The sequence below is a fragment of the Microtus ochrogaster genome, unplaced genomic scaffold (genome assembly GCF_000317375.1).
Source record: "Microtus ochrogaster isolate Prairie Vole_2 unplaced genomic scaffold, MicOch1.0 UNK50, whole genome shotgun sequence".
NCBI classification, from domain to species: Eukaryota; Metazoa; Chordata; class Mammalia; order Rodentia; family Cricetidae; genus Microtus; species Microtus ochrogaster.
Genome location: NW_004949148.1, coordinates 233,025 through 242,202, shown reverse-complemented (window position 1 = coordinate 242,202; position 9,178 = coordinate 233,025). Strand labels below are relative to the sequence as shown.

General features: G+C 38.8%; 1 pseudogene; it reads right to left on the bottom strand.

The window, feature by feature from the left end:
* Positions 1–3,906: 3,906 nt before the first annotated feature.
* LOC101990776 lies at positions 3,907–4,351 on the bottom strand (annotated as a pseudogene).
* Between the last annotated feature and the right edge of the window lie 4,827 nt (positions 4,352–9,178).

Sequence of the window (9,178 nt, the reverse complement as noted above, 5' to 3'; positions counted from 1 at the left end):
CAAATTAAGGGTACATAAAACAAGCTTAAATTTTTAAGATTTATTGTATATTAAGAACTTCTCTCATTGATTAATGGATGGATGTTATATTGGAAGAATGCCCCTAGTTACATGTCCATGATCCCAGTTCTATTTAACAGTTTTATCAAATAACTTCAGTAAAAAGCCAAATGTAAAATTTGTCAAATTCTTGGTAACACAAATTAAACAAGAAGTTAAAGGTAACGATTTGGGTGGCAGAATTAGCATTTAAAACTACCTCAGTGGAATGAATTGCTGAGTCAAGCTTCAAAAGATGGAGCGTTGTTGGGCAAAGGGTAAAACTGAGCCCTGAGGTTAAAAGGAAATCAACTGTACAGTCATAGGGAGTATACTAAATGATTTGCAAGAAGCTCATGTAAGAAAATCTGTCTCCGTAGTCTCACACTGCAAAGCATATTACTAAGAATAACTGACTATCCTAGATGACTTACCACAGGAATACTGGTACAGTCCATCTCAGGAGTTGATCTGGGATTGTGGTTGAGATGGCATGCAATTCTATCATCTGAGATGAGAGAAAGAACACCACAGCATCCCTAACACAGAGGAAGACATTCCGACTATGAAGTTCACGCTGTATTGTGTTTCTGTGGTAATCCCAAATCCCACAAAGTGATTTTAGAGGTTTCTAGAACATAAGATTTCAAGTGTTAAAATGACAACATTTCTCAACAGACCACAAGAATTGGACACAAGTACCTCCCTTTAACCAACAAGGATTTGTGCTTCCTATGCTGTCAGGCTTACCCTGTCTCAAGTATTCTTTCCCTGTTCTTTAGCATGGATGTTTTCTTTGTGTCCTTTGGTCTTACCACAAGTGTCTCCTTCCTGGAAACCACAGCCCAATGATAACAATTTTGTTTCATAACTTTCTTTTGACCCTGTTTTATTTTCCATATTTAAATTGTTAATAACAAAGTATCATGATGCATGCTACTGTTCAGCTAACCCCAGTAGAACATAAGCCTATTCCTTTGTTGTTGTTCATTGCTACATCCTTACCAACTACACTAAAACTTGATACATAGGAAAAATTCAATAAATGTTTACATAACTTTCCACCTTCTCTTTTCTCCCTCTAGCCTCTCCCAGGTACCTTTTCTCTAATCCCCCCATGTACCCCACTCAAATTGATAGCCTCTTTTTCTTAGATTATTTATTTACTTAATTAATTCATTTTACATACCAACCATACATCCTCCTCCCTCCCCTCTTCAACCTCCTCCACCTCCCCTACCCCCACCCACTCCTCAAAGAGGGTAAAGCCTCTCATGGAGAGTCAGCTAAGCATGGCATATGGAGCTGAGGAAAGACCAAGTCCCTCCCCACTGCATCAAGGCTGCACAAGATATCCCACCATAAGGAATAGGCTCCAAAAAGTCAGTTCATGCACCAGGGATAAATCCTGGTCCCACTGCCAAGAGAACCACAAATAGACTAAGCCACACAACTGTCACTCACATTCAGAGGGCCTAGTTTGGTCTCATGCAGGCTCCCCAGCTGTCAATCCAGAGTCCATGAGCTCCCACCAGCTCTGTTCAGCTGTCTTTGTAGGTTTCTCCATCATTATCTTGCACCCCTTGTTTTTCTTAGATTATTATTTTACACACATACATAGAGATGTGTGTATATACTTAAATATATAAGTACAACCTGGCGCATCCTTTTTTGTCGTTGGCAAACATGGGTTCAAGGCTGACCACTCTTCACTGGACAGCCGATAAGGGGACTCGTTTCTGGAAGAGACTTATTCTCCTCCCAGCAATCATTAATTGCCTGTAGTTAAGTGGTGAACCCCCACAACACAACCTTCCACATTAATATGTGCACTGATATTGTCATGGCTCCAGTTTTGTTTATGCAACCATTTCTAGCAGATTGTTTCGCAGCGCACATCCTGGTATGCTGGCTCTTACAAGTTTTCTATCGTTCTGCTCCCTCTGCAGTGGTGCTCCCTAAGATGTAAACTCAGAAACTATGGTATAGATATATCCATTGAGGCTGGGCTCCCCATGGCCCACTGGTCTCTCCATAGTGGCCAGTTGTGCTTTTCTGTAGTGGTCTCTCTTTGCTGTTAACAGAAGCTTTGTTGATAATGGGTGGTAGCTTCACTTATCCAGAAAAGGTGACCCATGCCGGGCGGTGGTGCTGCACGCCTTTAATCCCAGCACTCGGGAGGCAGAGGCAGGTGGATCTCTGTGAGTTTGAGGCCAGCCTGGTCTACAAAGAGAGTTTCAGGACAGGCTCCAAAGCTACAGAGAAACCCTGTCTCAAAACACCAAAAAAAAGGAAAAAGAAAAAGAAAAGGTGACCCATGCACAAAAACGGTTGGCAGGCTCAAGGGTGAAACTAGACTTATAGATTTACAGATGCCAGTGGGTTGTGGTAGGGCAAGGAATGCTCGGTATTTTTTAAGTGGATGGGCAAATAGATAAATTAATGATGTCTCATAACCATGAAACCTATATTGAATTCTCTCCTATAAAAAAACACTCTGAGAAAACCATCATGAGAAAAAAACGCCCACGTAGCTGTACATTTTCAGATGAGAATACACAAGCCAGAATGAGGATGGGTCTAGAAAGCTGTCAAGGTTACAATGTAGGAAATCTGCCGCCAATTGGAAATTATGAAACTGTCGGGTAAGTACTGTCCACGCCAAGGATAGCTGAGATTGGGTTGCATGATACCTTGGGCACTGCTCTTAAAGTGATAAGGTTCTCTTTTTTTATCCTAAAGTTTGGAGATTCTCTGATTCTGGTTTTAAAAAAAAATCATCGTATACTTTAAAAATTGAAAAATGAGAAAATAGAAAAACATCTGTGAACTCACAGCCAACTCCCTTTCCCAAAGATCGGCCCCAGCATTTCGTTCTATTAGGAGCTACTAATTTCTAATGCAGTAATTTTTCTCCCAAGATTCCATCCATCTCATTATAATTAAGTCCACAGGATCATTTCCCTTCAGTGTTCCTTTAGAGCTCTGAGGAATCGTCAGCAAGGCAAATCCCGTTTATGAGATGCCTCGCTTTTAGCAGAATGAGACTTTCATCGGGTGCCCAGAGAGCAGAAGCCTTCCATCTCTCCAGTAGCTGGTCTCTGTGCCAGTTTTGCCATCTTCATTAGGGAAGCATCAACCATGTCCTCTCCACAATATTTCCTTAATGGCACTGCAATGTCTCGAAATTCGTTTGCCTCTGCCAATATTCAGCAATCTATTCGCTTTCAGATTATTGACAACTTCCATGAAAATTTAAGATATTTTGAACCTACCAGGTGAGAACGGATAGAACCAAAAACTATTGTGAGGACATGTAGAAGTGACCCATAAGCTGCTATGTAAAAAGTCTACTAGCTATCTGAAAATACTCTTTTTGCTACATATTCTTTGTATTAAGAAGCTAAAGTTTAAATTTTTGTGAAAAAAAAATTGTATAGCACAAAACTTGCCCCAAATTAAGGCCCTCTCTACATTTCATCATGTACAGAAAGAGGAGCCCATGACAACTACTAGTAACTAGTGTATTGTGGGAGGGAGTGCCATTTTCCTCAGTGGGATAGCCATTGACATGTTGCCTCAATGTAGTCAATGACAGCCCCTTTAAAAAACAGTTTATAATTATATTATGTGGACAAATGTTTTACCTCCATGTATATATTGCACTGCATCTATGCCTGGTACACACAGGAGATACAAGAAGGGGTCAGATCCCTTGGAGCTGTAATTAAAGATGGCTGTGAGCCACCATGCAGCTGCTAGCAATCATACCTGGGCCCTCTACAAGAACATCAAATGCTCTTAACCATGGAACCATTGCTCCAGGCCTGCAATTACAAATTCTTTTTTTTAGAATATGAAAATTTGTTACTGTGTTTCCATTCTCAAAATTTGTGATCTTTATCTTTCCTTCTTGCCTTTGTATGGGGCCAAAAGCTCCATTGGCTACTTTAACAAATTTAAAGCAGACTCCAGGAATATCACCTTTTCATGACATTTTCAACCAAATTCAACAACCAGAACTTAATAGTTTTCCTCAATGAACTTCAATCAGCCATCACTACACACGAAAGCTGTGGTCTTCTTGTCCTTCCTGATGAGCTGCACCCTGACACACTTCCTGATAGCAGAATTTGGCTGCTTGGCTTCAAACCCTACTTTTTCTAGAACAATACCCTTTGCATGAGACACAACTTTAAAAAGATTGGCCTTTCAGGACTATGCCCAAGTGGGCTTTCTTGTATTGCTTACCATGATCCCTTTGGTGACAATGTAGCTTCCAAGCAGTACAGAGACCATGACACTTGCCCATCTTTCCAGTACTACTGGTTCGAGAGAAAACCATTTATAAATTCTTTTTGTTTTTTTCGAGACAGGGTTTCTCTGTGGCTTTGGAGCCTGTCCTGAAACTAGCTCTGTAGACCAGGCTGGTCTCGAACTCACAGAGATCCGCCTGCCTCTGCCTCCCGAGTGCTGGGATTAACGGAATGAGCCACCATCGCCCGGCTCATTTATAAATTCTTAAACCACTCAAAGAGTATTTAAATTTCAAAAACTCACTCTTATATTTGAATTACGACTTTTCATAACTATGCTGAAATATGTGTGATCTGTAAAGATTTGGACAAACACCAATATTTTAAAAGAATCTTGATGTATACAGAAAAGACATCTCTATTTTTTATGTGTCTGTGAACAAAGTAACGGAATTTTTGGACACTCCAAGAATAAATATCATTTAATATTTGCTCAGATAAAGAAAAACTGCATGTCACGAACTGGCATTTATACTATTATTATGTATGCTGGAAAATTATTTTATTGTTTGTTGGAGACCAACCTTTTGTGATAGCTTGATTATGAGCCGCCTTTGTGTAAATGAAAGAAAAGATATTCAAACGAGTAAAAATAAATGTGCATGATTCACCAGCACAGCTAACTCGAGATTTTCCAGCTTTATAACCACAACTGATACGAAGATTTATCGTCACAGCTGCCTGCGTTCTTCTTTTCCTTGGAGCCAAAGGAATCAAATTTCTTTCTGGAGATTAGTCATGTGTGGGGGTGTTGCCAACTGCAAAATATTTGTTATGAATGAGGTGCACTTCTCTGCTCCTGTCCTCCAGCCCCAAGTCAGTGAGTAATTTTCATCTCTTTGTGTATCTTTCCCGCCTACCATCAGGAACGAATTTTAATGACTTACGCAGTCAAACTTTCTTTAGTTGTTACTCTAACCTCAAACTTCAGATTGTACTGTTTCTGCAACATGATAATCTCCCAGAGAAAGGGAAGACAAAATGGCATTTGACACATGCTTATGAGGATGAGATTGAAGCTGAAGGAACACCGTACATAGGCATTGAAAGCAGAAAAGGGGTGAAAGCATCTTAGGTGACTAGGAATGTGCCAAGTACTCTTGAGTTCCCTTTCTACACAAATTGAACACTTCAAACGAGTAACTAAAATGTCACAGTGTCAACATGGTTTCTTTTTCTTATGGACTGTTTTGTGGAAACTATCATTCTCAGAAGAGTCCTACCAGGGGTTAAGTCATAGTTCCATTTCGCATAGGAAACAAGTAAATTTTTTAAAATTACACAATTTATTAGTGGCTAAAAGCATTTATGCTTAGATCTAGCTGGCTCCCTAGCTTGTTCTCTGTTTTTCGATATTCTGTCTTGGTTATAAAGAATTACCCAATTATATAAGCACTAATGTAAGTACACAGTTTGAGAAAATCGACGCTGTGCCTACATAAGAAATTCATAATACCAAAAGGGACTTCCATTGGTCATTTCTTTCATGTAAAATTAATGAAGCCTTTTCCTTTTTAACACCTTTGGAAATATGCATTTAAAATTTGGCTTGTACCTAATCACAATCTGGCAACCACTGTCTCATGGGATTCTTCTATTCTTTAAACCATATGGTGCTAGTAGGATGGAACTTACTATGCTATGTTCAATTAAAGAAAAATACTAAAATAATTGAACAGAGAATGAGAGTTCAATAACTCCACCAATGGCTTTGTTTCTATCATGTCACTTTGGGTAGGACTGTTTTGCCATTGAATTTAATGGTTGCTTTACCTATACATGTTATAATTTAGAATGCCAGGTTTTTTAATATGACACATAAGAAGAATAATAGCAAAATGGTGAAGTAGTAGAGAAGTTCCTAGCATTAAAAGGGAGATACTGGAGTTTGTGTGTTTGGTTGGGGTTTTTTGTTTATTTGTTTGTTTGGTTTGTTTTTTTTTACATTTTTGGAAGGGAGGCATAGTATATTTAGCTCTGTATTAAATATAAAGTCAATCATTTAGCTAAGCTCATTTATGAGAGTAATTATTGTTCAAATCAATACCAATAATTGACTAATTTGCTCAAATATAAGCACCCTTATTTGGTCTCTAACAGGGCAAAAACTTAATCAGTTATTCATAGTCATTTAAATTTTTATAAGGCCAAAAGGCAAAGAGAAGATACATTTCCAACACTGAGCACTTGAACAGCTGAGCCTAACCCAGTAAACAAATGACACAAAATAATTCGAGCCCCAGAACATGAATTTCAACAGCTTATTAAAATACCTTCTCCATCCCCCTATAGACAACATTCGGTTTTGTCTCCTTTCCCCGACACTTGAGCAAATAGGAAGTTTCGAAGGAGACATGCCTCTTTGGTGAATAAACTCATTTCCCCGGCAACCTTGAATTAAAGTTGCCTTCTGTGTGACTGCTGGTTTTCTCCCTGGTCACAATAGTTAGGGAATAGCCTTATTGTTGTTGCAATGAGATGGGATTCGCCACAGGCTCATCCATTTTCTTTTTAGTAATCTAGCCTTCCTTGACCTTTGATGGGACTATTGTGTACTGATCTGATGTGTCAGAGACTTGCCCACTGTCACCCCTACCAGCTGCTATGCCCTGATGACAGCCTCCCACTTTCTAAGAATGAGTGGCTCCTTGCAATTGTGGCTTATGGCACATCTCCAGACCCCCTATTCCACCCTCATTGTGAATAATCAAATCTTCATGTTCATTGGCCTTGGGAACCTGGACCAGTGCCTTCTTAGTAGCAATCACAGATTTCCTGCCCACCTTTGTGGGACTGATGTCATAGTCATCTTACCCATGAATTACAGGCCATGTTTGTCAGCATGATTCTGGGTTTACTTCTCAGCGTGTTCACTTTGCCTCTGCCCTTCCCCCTCATTTCCTGCTTCCACATTGCGGTTTCCATATGCTGAGGATCTGCTGTGTGGAGGTCAGGCTCAAAGCTTTCTCTACCTGTGAAAACCACCTACCCCTTGTCACCCAGTCATGTGTACTAGAAACCTCAGTCAAAAGAACAAGCTTTCTCAGTGGTATGCATTACTTACCGCCATGTTAAATCCCCCACCTTAGATCCTGGAAGATAGGCATGTAAAACTTGTGCTTAAGCAGTTAGGCACTGGGAATCCTAATTGTTCTTTTCTAACTTCTCCGGAGACCAGAAAAAGAACAGAAAATTAACCCATTATTTCAATGCATTTGTTAAAGATTTCTGTTTATTTTATGAATATAAATGTTTTGCTTACATAGATGTATGTGTAACAAATACATGGAGTGCTCTCAGAGACCAACAAAAGGGAGTCAGAGCCCCTGAACCTGGAGGTGTTAGTGTTTGTGAGCTACCGTGTGGGTTCTGGGAACTGAATCCAGGGCCTGCACAAGAGGAGCAAGTGATCTTATCCATTGAGCCATCACTCCAGCCCCTCAATGTATTTTTCATGTAAATATCATGAAAACTCTTAGTGAACATCCACTTTATGGTTACCACTAGGCATCCGTTAACAAGTTGACCATAGATATTAATGTAGTTTTAAGGTACATTATGATCTAAAACCATTAATATGACCAGAACGGTTCACAAAGAGAATAACAGTATAGGTTTATAAAAGTGGACACTATATCCATATTCATAGTAGCCCATCACAGAGATCTTGTTTATGTCTTTAAAAATTACATTACTCTGATTCTTGACATTTTAATATTTTTTATGCTTCTCGGTGGCTTTAAATGTTCATTTAGATATTTTTTTAATTTAGTGTTGGAGAATTTCATAGATAATATATTTAATCCAGCCCATCCCCAACTCCCTCCCCACTTACACCCTGAACCACCATTAGTTTTCATACCCAACTTCATGTATTGAGTTTTAAGCCCTCTGAGTCTATTTAATGCTGTCAGGATGAATTTCTTCTGAAATATAAACTATGAGATTTTTAAGGCATGGTATTTTTATAATCAGATATCTTTGAACTTGTCACACCAGATAGATATACAAGATGGTGCCTATAGACAACCGCATTTTTGTCCTTATAGAACGTTTTCTAGACATCTGCTCCAATTTGATACTAAAGGAGAAATAGCCACTGAATTCTCATCATTAGGTGATGAGATCTGATACCAAGAAGTATCTATTGTATATACCAAAATATATCTTTTCATAAGTGGTTTAAATAAATTACTGTAGCACTTATTAGAAATTCTTATATTAAAGTAGTTTGCATATTGTAAATATTAATGAATGTTTCGCAACCAATGCTGTTTTGGCAAATATTTAATTTCTGTCGTATCAATTTCTTATAAAATATCTAAACTGAAAATGTCATTCTTTTGCCTTCTTCTGTTTCTCTGCCTTCTCTTCCATGATGTGCCTTAGCGACCCTCTGGCCATTTCAGCTCTCACTTCTCATACAAATTTATGAGTTTTAGCATTTCTGCTCTTCCCAAGAGTCCTCATGGCCAAGGCTACAATTATCTTTCTCCTTTTTTCCATATTTAATAAGATGCAGTATGCATGTTAAAATTGTTGACAAGCAGCATTTATTTTAAAAAAATCTATCATGGTGACTTGTAGATTTTTCCCATTTTAACTTTGAACAACTTACTCGAGTTCCTCTGTCACGGCAAATGGTAGATGGGTCTTGTTTCTAAAACTTCTCTTCCTCTCCCAGTATTTTCTTGGGGAGATGGCTCATTGGTTTCAACATCTTCTATGTTACCTTTTTATTTACTTTCCAAAAGTTGACCACTTGTAAGACTAAGATAACAAAATCATCAAAAGAAATGAGCAGCCGGGCGGTGGTGGCGCAC